This window comes from Erithacus rubecula (assembly GCF_903797595.1).
Source record: "Erithacus rubecula genome assembly, chromosome: Z".
Taxonomy (NCBI): domain Eukaryota; kingdom Metazoa; phylum Chordata; class Aves; order Passeriformes; family Muscicapidae; genus Erithacus; species Erithacus rubecula.
Window position 1 is genome coordinate 5,560,668 of NC_136661.1, and position 14,862 is coordinate 5,575,529.

A 14,862-nucleotide genomic window follows, 5' to 3' on the forward strand; every position below is an offset into this window, starting at 1 on the left:
GCTTCTATGCTTTCATTGTCCCTGCATTGCCAAGGATGTGGCAGTCATTGTGACAATATTAAAAACTTCAGGAAAAGAATATTGGATAAGGAATATTGGTAGTGCCTTAAAACATTAAGAACCTAGACCTTCAATTCAGTTAGAATTTTTGACTTAGGAAACGAGTGAACACAGGTTAAATGATCTCACTTTAGCCTCCAGTGGACATTAATTCACATCACAAAACCATCATGCAACTTGTCAGAGTAGTTATATTTTCTTCAAAACATAATTTAAGACTAGTGAGTTCTGAGCATGCATAGGAATTGCTGTTTCTTTTAATAAAGCATTTGCATGATGTTTGATATTAAGATCTTTTGTTCCAATCATTGTTGCAAGATACTAATTTTCATTCACATACTTACCTGTAAAAGTGGTATGTGATTCTAAAGGATATTAAGATGAAAGTTATGTACATTGACAGCAAACCAGAATTCTTGTAAAGGGGGTAGAGGTGCAGTCTATTGCACCTTAATATTAGAGCTACAGTATCCCAGAGATGTTATTTAGATCTCAGAATCCTGCCAGGAAAATATTTCTACTCTGGTTCCTCCTTACTCCCATGGGATGGTAAGTTACTGCTAACCTATCTGCACAGCTCCCCACTTATACCTTCAGTGGTAGCTGTACTGCAAAGATCAATAGAAAAGTGGCTGCATAGACTGCATTTGCTCATCCATTTCCTAGTCCCTATTCTGGTAAGGGAACAACTGAGTGAAGATCCCAGATTCCTCCAAAGTGACAAGACCAAATAACTTCTCAAAAGATGAAAGGTGGCTGTCACAGCACATTATGTCCTTGAAATGACAGAACAGCCCAAACAAGACTCTAGAATTTAACCATTTCCTTCTATGTAGTTCTTACGAGAGAAGGACTGGGAAAAATTATCACCTTATTCTAAAAATTTCTAGAAGCATTCTTTTTATTAAAAAGTACTAATGGGAGGAAATACTGCAAAACAAAGCCAATTTTGATGGGTACTTTTTGCATGGCAATTTTATTCCTGTCTCCAAACTATTTTCATCTTTCAGGAATGAAATATAAAAAAATCCTTCAATCAAGAATTGATACCTATATAATCAGACACCTGAGTAGAATTATATTCCTTTACAAGTTTATAATTTGTTGTTGTACCACAAATTTAGTTTAGAAGGGTATTTCACCAGAGAAATGGGTACATTTAGCTACAGCTATTTTTCAAAAGAACAGTACTATTTCTCTAAACACTAAATACCTATTTTGTATAGATCTTTTTAAATATATTTTTAACACCTTTTAAAGATTTTTGTCCAAAAAAAAAAGAAGTTGTCCATCAAATTATTCTATCTCTTTAGCATGGTACAATATAATTGCAAAAAATAAGATTCTCAGGAATGCCTACTGGAACATCACAGTAAGTGTAAAACAAATTGAGATAGCAGATATGTTAATGCACATCCATCAAGACCAACAGAGCAGATTTATCATTAGTCCTGCCTTTCGTGCATGACTTTGGATCTGACTGGACTCCCGGCTTTTCGTCCAGGAATCCACATCTGTGATGTACTTAACTATGTTTTAATTTTTTTTTTTCTTCAACCCAACCAAAGCTCTTCTGCATGTCCTCCCTATTTCATGTGTTGACTTTTGTGAATCATTTAAAGAAATGTTGTGTTGACACTCTCACAGAAAGTTAAACGTCACCCTTTTAATGTCCCACTGTAACTTTGCACCTGCCTGCTGCCATCTTTTTTCCTTTTCTCAGAATATTAGTCAGCAAATTCCTGCCTTCAAATACTATTAACTATTCTTACTCTACTAGTTTTGTGAGATACAGGAACAAAATCTTGGCTCCAATGTCTAATCTGAAGCTGCTATCACCCTGACAAGTTTACAGATCTTCCACTACCTCCTTCTCATAATTATGGTGCTCTTTAGCATCTCTCCATCTTCAAAATCCACTGCTTGCATATTAACCAAAATATCTTCTACCACAAAGAAAAAGGTGTTTGCCTTAACAAATTATTTTTTTCTATCTCCCTGTGTACTTCATTAATGTCTGTTTTTTCCACCTAATGTCATTTGCCCTGTTTGAGGGATAATCTTCCTTTTGCACAAGTGCTTCAAATATTTCCACCTCCTCCTGGCTCTCTTTGGTTACAGATATTAAATAGATGTTTGTTTGGGATTTATGCTGAGACCTCATTATGCAACAAAGAAGAATACTAAGGATCTAAGAATACTCCACCTACTTGTCTTCTAGTACGTCAACACAGTTTAGGAGTTTCATAGTATTGTTACAATCTCAAAAGAAGGAATCTGCCAAGCTTTCCAAAAACACAGTTGTAATTGGATTGCTATTAATATCAAAAATTTGCTAAATATTACATGTGTCACATGTTAAGGCAACCAGAAGCCCAGTTGTGTCCCAGTAACCTGAAACTAAGCTAGTCTACATTAAAGGACATGTCAGAGACACAGCAGTGGCCCTTGAGGCTGGAAGAGGTCTGGAAAGCCCAGGCATGGATGGAACTTGAAGCTTGAGGATCTGTCACACATGTGATGACATACAACTGTGCAACAACCTAAAGAAGCTCTACTTAAGAGATAACACAGAGCTGCCTTAAGAGTATGGAATACAACATCAATAGTCAGTGACCACACCTCAGAAAAAAATCAACCGAGGTAGTTATCCTAGAACTCTCTTTTGCATGGCTGCTTTCCTGACTATTGCCTTTTCAACACTGAAGTGAATTTATATTTTAGTAGCTGGTTTAACATGGAGCTAATTCTACCTAGCAAGTCTGGCTTCCATTGTGTCTGCAGATATGCTATATGTGTATGATGCTCTATGTGCATGTAGCACTGCAAATACTTGCAGCCTTAAGAACCAGTGGAATTTAACCAGTGTATATAGTCGCTGTTTTCTGATGGAAAAAAGTTTGCAGTTTTTGTACTAGATACCATGGAAAAGCCCCTAATACCCCACCATTCCAGAGAGAGATGGTCAGCTCTTAGAAAGGCACTTGGATGTCAGGCTTGAAACCATGGGGACTATTGCAGATAAAAGAAATAAGAGAAGGTCCTGTGCAACAGAGAAAGAATAACAACATTGTGAGGAGCAAATTTAATCTTGCTTTCTGCCTCAATACTGGTCATGAGAGGCTTATGAACGAAGGGTTGCACATGTGCCACTTGCAGGAGGCAGCTAGAAGAAGATGGGTGAGCACCTTGTCTCTGGGGCATCTTTGCCTGGCAACCATTTCACATCTCACATGAGACAGGCAATCAGCAGGAGACCACCTGGGACCCTGTACTCCCCAGAGAGGTTCCCAAATCAGGTGCAAAAGGTCTCCACCAAGGCACTGCAATGTTGGGCTGGGCCAATGGTCTCCTGTCAGCTGGCAGATTTTGGGAGGAGCCAGGGGGCATAAAGGTAACTGCCTCACATTCTCTGGGGGCTTGGGCTTTTTGAGACTAGTCTTTTGGGGTTTTTTTGGCTTGGGCTTCTTTGAGTTTTGTCTTTTGGGGGCTTTTTTGAGTAGAAGCTTTTTGAGTCTGGGGGTCTTTTGAGTCTTGTTTTTTTGCTTTGGCTCCAGTCTGCTAAGGTCTGCTTCTTACCTTAGCTCTAGCCTGTTTTTTGGCTCTTCTGCCCTTGCTGACCCTTGCTTGCCCTCACCCACTCCTCACTTGCCCTCTCACTGGGCACCTGGCAGCACACCAGCTGACCTCTGAGTTTCATGTGTAGCTTGTAGCCCTCCCCATTCTGGTTCTCAGTTACAGTACTGTGTCAGCTGACTTAACTTCCTTCTAGACCATCTATTTTTAAAAGAACTCCTGGCAACTCCCCAGAATGGAACATGACATATATAAACATCAGTTCAAAACAAATATTTAAATCAAAACTTATAAATCCAGGTTAGAATAAGGACAGCTAGAAGTGGTTATGCCATTTGTTAATGGCAGGCTTTCATGGTTGTTGTCTGTAAAGTTCCTAGGATCATAAATCTTAAACATTCAGGACTTTACCCAAAAACTTTCATATTAGTGAACTTGTGGGATGATGGACAACTAAGCTACACAAAACAAGATGGTATCATCAACAATTGAAGAGTAAAAATACTGCCAAATTCTTGAAAAGAATTAGAAGCAGCACGCTGACTCCAAACTGAATTAGGTTCATTCTGAAATTTATAATAGTGTAGTTAAAAATAAGAACATGACTGTGGAAAAGAGTGGAAGCTCAATGATACCATCTATTAAACTGTGGAACCTCCTGAGAAATGAAATCAGATGTTTCAGTTCAAAAGTGCTTTTACTTCCATTATTTAGCCATGGCTGGAGAAAAGAATGAATACAAAGTAAAGCACAGCAAATCAGACCTTTTAGAGCATTATATAAGCTAAGCCTTATGCCTTAGCCAGTTCTTGAGCAAAGCTGTTAAGTGTTAATGCATATAATCTATCTAGCCAGCTAACTAGTTTAATCCATCACATAGTGTGTGAAAACATAAAAGCAACCCAGCTGTGACAAGTTAATAGCAGGGTGAGGCAGTAAAACAGTAGCAAAACCACACTTTGATTAATGATTCTGAATTGTCCAGCTCTGGTATAGATGGCTTTTGTCTATGTCTATTTAGTGGCCAATCAATGCAAAATAGATCTGGTGATTTAAATCTTTATACAAGACCAGAAATATTGCCCCAAAATTATAAAAACTGGAGAAAACACCAAATTTTCATAGGAAGCAGAAGTAACAATTCATATAACTAGACCTACTTTAGAGGAAGAAAAATAATTAAAACATGCCAAACTCAGGGATTATGCCAGTAAGGCCTTCAGTGGAAGGCATGCTAATAATTTGAATAATGTAAGAAGCATTCCATACTGCTAGTCAAAGAGCAAGAAAAACTTACTTTGATCTTTACTATGTGTGAGGTGCTTCCCTTTCCTCGTGTCTCGGTTTCCATTTCCACAACTCTACACTAGCAGTTTACAAACAGGGTCAGGGAAAAAAAAATATGAAATATCAGATGGCATCTCCTAAATCTGTGGTGTTTGGGATATTCCTGTTGCATATAAGACAAGCACACAAACTCTGGGGTATATCACAGCACTGAACAGTCATCATATCTCTTCTTTCAGTGCACAGAGTCTTTCCTGTTAAAAATACTATTGAATAAACACATAAAACAGTAACTTTGACCTCAGGATATGGAAAGGTTGAGGATATGCCTCTCAATCTGAGGAATTCAGACGCTGCTTATATCCTAAGGGAATGCTGCAAGCACCAAGCTCTGTCTCTTCTTTCCTTACCAAATTTTTTCTTACCGAATAGGTGTCCTACTACTCTACAAAATACCTCTGATAGCATAAATATTATTCCTAAGTATGCTTCCTGGGGGAACTGTTTGGCAATTGAACTTGTAACAGCAAAAAGGGCAACAAAGGAAGATAAAAAACTATCCATGAGACCCTCTATATTTGTTGAGCAATAAGAATGACCAAGAGAAAATCTTCTATGTACCTGTAAAGCGGAAATAAAAGCTAGAACCAAGCATCCAGAAAGTGAAAAGAAATCTCTGTTTTCTGCACAGCAAGCAGTAGTATGGATTTTGCTGCTGTATGACAACATACGGCATGACTTGGGCGAAACACTTTCCTAGCCTGGAAGATCAGACTAACAGGAGTCTGCTTCTCTTGCTTGTGCACAATGCCCCATATAGCAGGCTTTCAGGCTGAGGGATGTGGTAATGCTACCCCTCCAACCTGTACAGCTGGTCATTGTGAGCACTTCCATGTGCAGAGTGCAGGGTAAAATGAAAGTGATAGATGCATCTTGCCAACGAGGAGCAATCAGAGTTGTCTGAAAGGAGCACAACATCCCATTTCCCTGAACACTGAAGGAATCACGAAACTGGACTTTGTTACTTCAGTCACAGTTTCAGATGTCCTGACCATCTACTGCACAGCACACTGAGCATTCCCTTTGCTGCAACCCCATGTGTGGTTTCTGTGGTTGCTTTGGCTTACTGCACACTCTCTCACCCTTCATTGGCACCTTCTCCATTTGCTGTCATACAGACCTCTATCCAAACATGATTAAATAAATTGCATTTCACTCTTCGCTCCTTAAGTTTTGAACATCTCTCATTCTTGTCTTTGCTGTGAGTTGCAATGAAGTGTACAGTGACACTGTAAAGGGGATTTAACACTTCATAAGTGATATGATCAATAACAGTGCTACACAAAATAGTCCAAAACAAGTCTGAAAAAATAAAAAATGCATCAAAGTTCTGACATCACAAGGTCCAATACAAATACATTTAAATGGCCCTGCTGCAGTGGCCTGTAACAGGAGTGGCAAGTGCATAAACCCTAAACAAGAATTTGTTTCCCAGTAATTGGTAGATATATGGGTATTTCAGGGTTCATGATGGTTTTTAGGCAAAATAATAACAAAATTCTGTGTGTAAAAAGTAAAAAAATTTAAACTCAGAACATATGGCAATTTTTTAGAATACTACCACAGCTTAATTGTCAGCACAGCAACTAGCAACATAGAAATGCTGTCATGTAAAGTGACAACATGACATGCCTGCAAGTAGTGTAGCTGTCCCAAAGAGAACTAAATTGGCCTGCCTGTTTATAGCTACCCTTGAGAAACTGGCTGCTGTACTAAGAAAAGGCTGGTAGCACGATATTTCCATCTATTGCTTTTGAATGGGGAGTATATCTGTCATCCCATCTAACACAAGCCGACATCTAGTCTGGAAATGACCAAGGGACTTGCTGTGTTAGGAACTGATAGTAAATCGGAGTCAAGTGTTTTCAAAAAGGCTGTGTTAGAGAAGCTTATAACCTGTATAGACTTGGTTCCAAGAGAGGAGAAGGAACACTTAGTGGCTATTTCTGATAGTTGATGGTTCAAGACCTTTGTTACCTGACATATATTCTGAGCAGCCACATTCAGAATTAAATACTGAGATACCCATGTCCAATGATGGCTAAAGGATAACACTAGCCTACAGCTGCTGCTAATCCTTCAAGCACCTTTTAGAGATAAAAAAGGTCAGTGGGTCAACTTAACCTAGCCAGCTGTCTCCAAAAAAACACTTAGGAAGTCCTTTGAGATGTGTCAGATTACAAGCAGTGATTTGAAGCATCATCTGCACCAAGTAACTGTAAGTGCTACTGGCAATGTCCAATTACATGCTGACAGAAACACAAAACACCACAACCCTGATGTGATAAACCAGCTTGAAAACCCACATCTCCCAATAGAACATGATTGAACATTCTAACAAATGAAAACAGCTAAATGGATGTGGCCCAGCTTGGCTGTTTCTTTATCTCTTTTTTAAAGGTCGCATTCTATTTCACCAACTACATGGAGTGGACAGTCCTCATGGGAAAGGCATGGCTTCAGTAATATTCAATGTGGAATTTAGAGTACCCACAAGGACTATGGAGAGGAGGTGCTAGAAGGACTTCACTTTTTTTTTTTTTTTTTTTTTTTTTTATGAGGATATTTTGCTCTGGGCTTGATATAACTGCTGGCCAGTCATCAGTGAGCAATTAGCACAATGATTATGGTAAAGGGAGCATTGTATATGTCTAGCTACAACAGCTCTTCCCAGGGTTTACCTACTAAATAGGAGTGAATATTCACATGAAGGAAGGGGCCAACATGTAGGATACTAATTTAGTTTCTGAGGAAAAGTTGCCAGATAGAATATTATCTATTATTCTAATATTATCTAATGCAAATCTCTAAAGAAATTAGTTTGAAGGGACATATGTCAGAGAGAATCTCAGTAATGTTGGAGGCAAAGAACTGGTTTTGAAAAACATGTCTTTTTGAATAGGAGTGGTTGTTATCTGCTCTTATTACTGCTTTAATTATAAAATTACTTTTAAAATATGGTAATTTAAAAAAAATATATATAGGAGATAAGGTTGCTTTCTTTCAGAAAAAGCATGAGGTGAATGAATGTGTTGCTTCTAATTTTTCTTTGAGTGAATGGAAATTAGGGGAAATATGCTAGGATGTGCTGCAATTGCAAATATCAAGACTAAAATGTTAAGAAGAAGCCTTCCTGACCAAAAAACAGGAAAACTTCCTCAAGCCCAGGAAAAGGTTTTAAATGAGAACATAAAAAACCTTTAAGGAAAAAAAAATCTTTTTTAGAAATTAAAACTTATGATTGAGGTTTTGTGAGGTAATATTTTTCTGAAAAGATTTTGTCCTTTCCTTGCACTTAACAGGGTTGTAACATTGTAGATTGCAAGACTAATATGCTTTGTTTTCAGAGAAAGGCAGCTTTTGCTGCAGAGGAAGAATGTGACTGGTTAGTGGGAAACAGCCTCTGATGCAATTTTCCTGTATTTTTCCTAAGAAACATCAATGAGCTTTATTAAATATATCAAGTTTATGACAGAATATTCTTACTACAAGTTCTTATGAAATTCACAAATTACTGAAAAAAACCCAGATTTTATGCAAATGAAGAGAACATTTCTGTGGGTTATTTTTTTCCATAAAGAAAGAGAACGATAATCTAAGCACTGAGTTGAGGAAAAATGGCAAGAAAAGTCCAGAAATAAGAGGAAAAGAACATGCTCACATATCATCAAGCAATGTGGAAGGGAAGGGGAAAGGCAAGGAAAAGGGAAAAATAAAGGAAATATACCTAGCTGAGGGAAATTTCTGCCAGTGTGCTGAGATGCATACTTTTGAATACATAATTTTCCAAGCTGCCATAAATGAAAAGCTTGCAATAGAGGAGGGGGAGGGCATTGAGGGCAATGGAATTGACAGCAATGTGCTTACTAAAATAGAACATTTGTATTTTGCCTGAGGAATAGGATTCCATATTACAATATATTTCAGTGGTTGGAATTGCCTGAAGCTTTCAATCAGTATATTTATAGTTTATGAGTTAGTGGGCAAAGAACATCTACCAGATAGTGGCAAGACTGTAAAGGCCTAAAAGGAGAACAGTATTTTCAGCTACAAAAGCAGTTGATATCCTACCTGTGTCGATGAGACCTAACTTCTCATGTCGTAATATTTCATTCACATTTTTTTGAATGGTCCCTAGTTGATCCTTAGATTGGTCCTTGGTCAGGGATAGAGAAGTGAGAAGATAAATTTAAGTTCATGTTGAGATCAAGATATGTTCTCCTTCTTACTTACAACAAGATAGATTACAAGTTTAAAATTCAGAATTTGAATGCTTGCCAGAAAGGAAGTAGGTACATTGCTCAGAAGAAGAGGTAAACAGGCTGATTCAAGCTGGTGTCCTGTTTTGGCTCATCTAGCAATATAAGAAATGTATGCAAACAGTTCAGTCTAACTAACAATTTATCAAGGAACAACTTAAAAAATAAAGAGAAAATTCTAAATTCAACATCAATGAATGTGGTTACTCTTAGGTCTGTTCAGTACCCCTAAATTACTATAGGCTGCTGTTACACACTATAATAGCTTGCTGAGCATTTGTTAACTCCAGCAGAGTATATGTGCAATTATTTCTAATGAACTCCCCAGCCCCTCAGGAAAAACTAAAAGTCCTCTTGAATTGGTTCTACCTGTTGGCTTCATTAAATTTGGAAACAAAACCCATACGTTTTCAAATCTCCCCATACGACAGGGCTCAGAGCTAGATTGGCATGTTTATTTTCAGAAAACCTCCCAAAGCATTTTAGGCATGGCCAAACTAATATATCTCTCCGTGACAGCTGAAGAACTTTTATTTCCTTAGCTAGAGTGTAACAGATTGCTTGCAGTTTAAGTCTCAATGTTTAGGTTGCACTGCAAAATCTGGCTGCCTGCTGGGGTTGTAAAGAGGTCCCATGCAGAGAGGGGAATTCTGGGAACATCTGCCCACATAAACTTTATGCAGCCAAGGAGTCAAGTGAAGGAACAGCAATTGTGGAAGGTGAGAGAAAATAATTTTCCCTCATATATCAGCAGACTTTCTACAAATACACCAAACTTTAAAAAGTGTATCTGCTCTTGAAATTCCTGATTATTTAGCTGGCAGAACAATTTAATAAGAAAGATAGAATTCCATCTTAATGGGGAACTATTTCTCTTTTTCATTTTCAGAACAACTTCTGTTTATATGTGCTTTCAGGTATGTTTTTTTTTAACTTTCCTTTTATCACAATGTAATTGGAAAAATACAGTGTCACATCAGAGGATTTCCATTTTCATGGCAGATTTACATGAGATTGCCTTTATCTGGAAGATTCTTGATCACCAGTCAAAGTAACAGCTGGTGCACTCTGCTTCAGCTGTATTTGGACATTGGGGAATGTCATGTTATCAAAATGTTTTAAGTGCACCTATCAAAGCTGACATAAACTGGAGCCTGCGACATCAGCCAAGCAGACTGCAGTTTATTGCATGGCTTCACATCACCCTGCAGAAAGTAAATTGTGCACAGGAAGTGAAACACAGAAGTTATTCTAATGCTAAACTGACTTAACTTTCAACTTTCCTAGGCAATATAATTCATGAGGCCCTAAACCACTTGTTTTACCAATATTTTATTCACACTTATGAACTTAAGTAAATGAAACATGCTTTAAAAGTACAAGTATTCTGCATGTTTAAAAATGCTCTTTTTGCTGAATGTACCAAAGAATGCTTTTGTCAGTGGATATCATTGAAACCCTCACAAAAACCTTTATACAGTGCTAGATCACGAACCATTATTGGCAGAGAGCTGCAGGCATTCAGAGAAGGGTTTTTTTTGGGAATTTAAATCAAGATTTTTCCTCATAAGCACTTAATTATGCACAGAGATTATGCTAGATGCATGCAGTATATTGGCAACTTCAATAATTTCCAGTTGCTTTAGCCAATGATGATTTCAATGTTTTTTTTTTCATAATACTCATACTGTCACTATTATTTCATGACACATTATTATGTTCTAAAAGAACAAACAATGTACATCACTGAATGGTCTACAATGTATAAGATGTGCACGTGCCAAGTGTTCTTTTCAAAGTGGATTTTCAAAAGGCTTTACAATTCTCATTTTGGAATAAAATTAGGCCATAAATTGACTGGAGGCAGCTCCCAGACTGAGCTAGAGTTCTGCAGCCTGAATTTCTAGTTGCAAGTCAGGAAGGGAAAAAGAACTTTGAGTGCAAACAGCTCATATGTGCAGGAATAGATTATAAGCACCAGGTAGAAAGCAATGAATTCATAGGAATTGACTGTTGCAATAAGGGTGTTGCTGTGCAGGTGCCATGCTATTCCCAAAGAGAAGAAGACATAGGTGACCATTCCTGTTGCTATATTCTCAAGTCTATGTCTTCATGAATGTCCATGGTTTGCCCCTAGTACATCCATCTTCAATCTCAATTCTTAGACATAAGAATGCATACTTGCAAAGAGGCTTGAAACTTTAGGACTAAAAAGCAAGCTTAAGATTAATGTTCTGACTCCTAGCTCATGTGTAGCTTGGTGAAAGCACTGCAGATTCAAGAATAAACAGAGAAGGCTGAATTTACTGCTTAGTGTCTTGTGACCTATTCAGTTAGCTAGAATAGTAATCACTTTGCACAGGTCATCAGACAACCCAGATGACGTTTGCTGTGAGTAACTCCATCCTCCGCTACAGTACGTAGCAGGTGTCAAGAGAAACTTCTAGTGAAACTCACATGGGCACAGCAGAAGTTTGGAATCTCATCCTAGCTGACACCCTTGGTAAACCAAATAATACAACTTACTGTAAACCTTAGTGTCTATGAGAAAACACTGTTCCAAAATGAGTTTTGTGAAATATATCCTTATAAAGTTACCACTGCTTTTCAAGAGAGAACTAATCTTTCTTTTTCTTTTTCTTCTTTCTTTCTTTCTTTCTTTCTTTCTTTCTTTCTTTCTTTCTTTCTTTCTTTCTTTCTTTCTTTCTTTCTTTCTTTCTTTCTTTCTTTCTTTCTTTCTTTCTTTCTTTCTTTCTTTCTTTCTTTCTTTCTTTCTTTCTCTCTTTCTCTCTTTCTCTCTTTCTCTCTTTCTCTCTTTCTCTCTTTCTCTCTTTCTCTCTTTCTCTCTTTCTCTCTTTCTCTCTTTCTCTCTTTCTCTCTTTCTCTCTTTCTCTCTTTTTCTCTTTCTCTTTCTCTCTCTCTTTCTCTTTTTCTCTTTTTCTTTCTTTCTTTCTTTCTTTCTTTCTTTCTTTCTTTCTTTCTTTCTTTCTTTCTTTCTTTCTTTCTTTCTTTCTTTCTTTCTTTCTTTCTTTCTTTCTTTCTTTCTTTTTCTTTCCTTCTTTTCTTCTTTAATTGTTTTTGAAATCTATGCTCTCTATTCAGATAGTTTCAACAAGTACAGACTTCTATTATTAAAAAGTAATGGATTTTCATGTTTTTACATGAAAAACCAAAGGTCTTTAGCAATGTTTTGCTCATTTTTCAGTTTACTCCAGGTTTATGGCACTTCCTCAGAGCAGCAACTCAAAGTCTCTGAGCTGATGGCAGGCTGGGTCTGCACATCAGCCTGCACGCTGGAGATGGTGAGCAATTGCCTTCATACCTACTTGTTCTGTTTTGTTTTCTTTTTCTATTCTTCCACACTCCCTTTACTTTTCAGATAATTTTTATATCAGCTCATGAGTTTTCTTGCTTTTACTCCTCCTCTTCACTTCTGCCACACTGCTGGGCATGGGGAAGGTGGGGGGGAGTGAGGAAAAATCTATGTGATACTTAGCTACCTACCATGTTTAATCTACAACATGAAGATAAAGCACTAAGAATCTATAAACAGACAATCTATGGTAAATATATGGTAAATAAATAGAATTTTTCAGAGATGTGGATGGGGTTTTATGTTTTACTGAGTCCACTATACATGAACATGAGCTATTCAGGTCTAGTGTAAAAAATCAGCTGCCTTTTCTTCTGGAAATAAGTCAAGAGGGAAAGACCAAGCACACTGTTAAGTGTCTCCAGAGACAAGGTGACCTGTCATTGGGGAAGACTCCCCAGGAAAGTGGTCAGGGCACCAAGTCAGGGTTCAAGTTGCAACTGAACAACATTCATAATCTTAGGTTTAATTGTATAGTTCTGAAAGGAGGAGAGATTTGGACTTGATGATCTTTATGGTTCCCTTTCAACTTGTGATATCCTATGATTCCACAAACCAGCAAATATTTATAGATAAGCATCAAAGCAGACTTTGTTGAAGGGACTATCAACAGGTCATGTCATGACTCTACACATCATGACCTATACTTGTTGGTCCTCTTCAAGCATTTCTAAAGAATCATGACAAGAAGTCTGTAAACTGTATGATAGCCAGCATTTAATGTTAATCTGCACTCACACTGAAGTGTGGCAAGCTGTCCTGATTCAGCCAACACTCTCCTTTATTCAGGTCACTCAACTAACAATGCGATGCACACCAAATAGCTAAGCAGCTCTGCAATGTACGCCAGGACTCAGCATTCCATTGCTGGTACAGAACTGAGTTATGTGGGCTTTAGGTGGTGTTCAGGACAAAACTGTCCTCTAGTTTGTGTCTGTGTCATACAGTCATCAATAACCCCACCTGATCTACATCATTACCTGGAGCTGCTGAGATAGACTAAATTCAAAGACAGCTCGTCCATCACTTCTGTTATTTTCTTACACTGGGTTACTGACCTATAGAAGAAAAACATGCTCTGCAGGTAACCTGTTACCTCAAAGGAAGGTCTTCCTGAAGCCACTGAGTTACCCCACCCAGTAATACTTCTGTTTTTGACAGGGACTCATCTTCTTCACCAAAGCTAACCTGACAGATGGGCTGAGAGCCAAGCCCAGAGGCTGATCCAGGCAAGACTAAACATCTGGAATCTTTCATCAGGTGGCTTCTCCTCTGGCACTTAAGAGTAAATTTGTTCTTTAGCATCTGATTAAAGGGAAAAAAAAAAAAAACCCACCAAGATAAAAACCCTAAAGAGACTTTACAAAACCCCGACTTCCTAAACTGAGCTTTGAAATGTGAATAAATCTTCACCTCTGAAATCATCATAGAAATGCAAAAGGCAGAATTCATGAGGGGACTTCAGGGCACAGAAAATCAGATGTAACAGGAAATGTCAAGGGTGAAACAAAAGCAGTTATCACTCTTCTCACAGTCATAACTGTTCTAAATGCGTTCTAAACTCCAAGCTCCACTACATTGTAATCCTACTCATATACCCCCACGGGCATATATACCACAGAGCTGTGCTATTAATGATATTGCTCTTCCTCAAGTCTGACCTAATATTTCCTGTTCTGGAAAAATAAAGTAATAATTAAAATCTATGGTCTCCATGCATTTGTGCTACATACAGGTAGTGGCACTTAGAAGGCAAATAAATAAAGATTCCTTCTTCTGCTCAATGAGCCTTCATAGAGCAACTAGGATCAACCTCCCCAGCATTTTATGCCAGTTCGAAAACTCACTTTTTTTCTTTCCACCAGTCAAGCCTACAATAAATTAGTTCTGAAGATACAAAATTCATTGGAACAAGAAACCAGAGTTTCAGTTAGAACCTCACAGTAGTGAAACAGGGAGCAGCTAACAATTGGCTAACTGTCCTGTCCATTTGAGGTACTTACATTACCTGAAAGGACAAAGGGACATAGTGTGAGTGCAAATTGATTATCCAAGGACACATAAGGAAGAGTTCTGAAATAAATGTATGGAGAATTCCTGTTGAAATCTCTACCTTATTTACTACCATTCTGCCATCCCTATATATCCCTTAAATTGCAAAGTAACTTCTTTCCTTACCCTAAACCCCAACATATTATGAAAAGAAGAATATTATGATTGAAAAAAAAATTAAAGGACCCAAATTTG

General features: G+C 37.8%; 1 long non-coding RNA gene across 1 annotated transcript; it reads left to right on the forward strand.

Annotated features, from left to right (window-relative positions):
* The first annotated feature begins 11,640 nt into the window (after positions 1 to 11,640).
* On the forward strand, positions 11,641 to 14,593 carry LOC306814575. Its single transcript, XR_013777210.1, has 4 exons — positions 11,641 to 11,745; positions 12,458 to 12,544; positions 13,777 to 13,900; positions 14,481 to 14,593. It is a non-coding gene; the product is annotated as an uncharacterized lncRNA (long non-coding RNA).
* Positions 14,594 to 14,862: the final 269 nt, after the last annotated feature.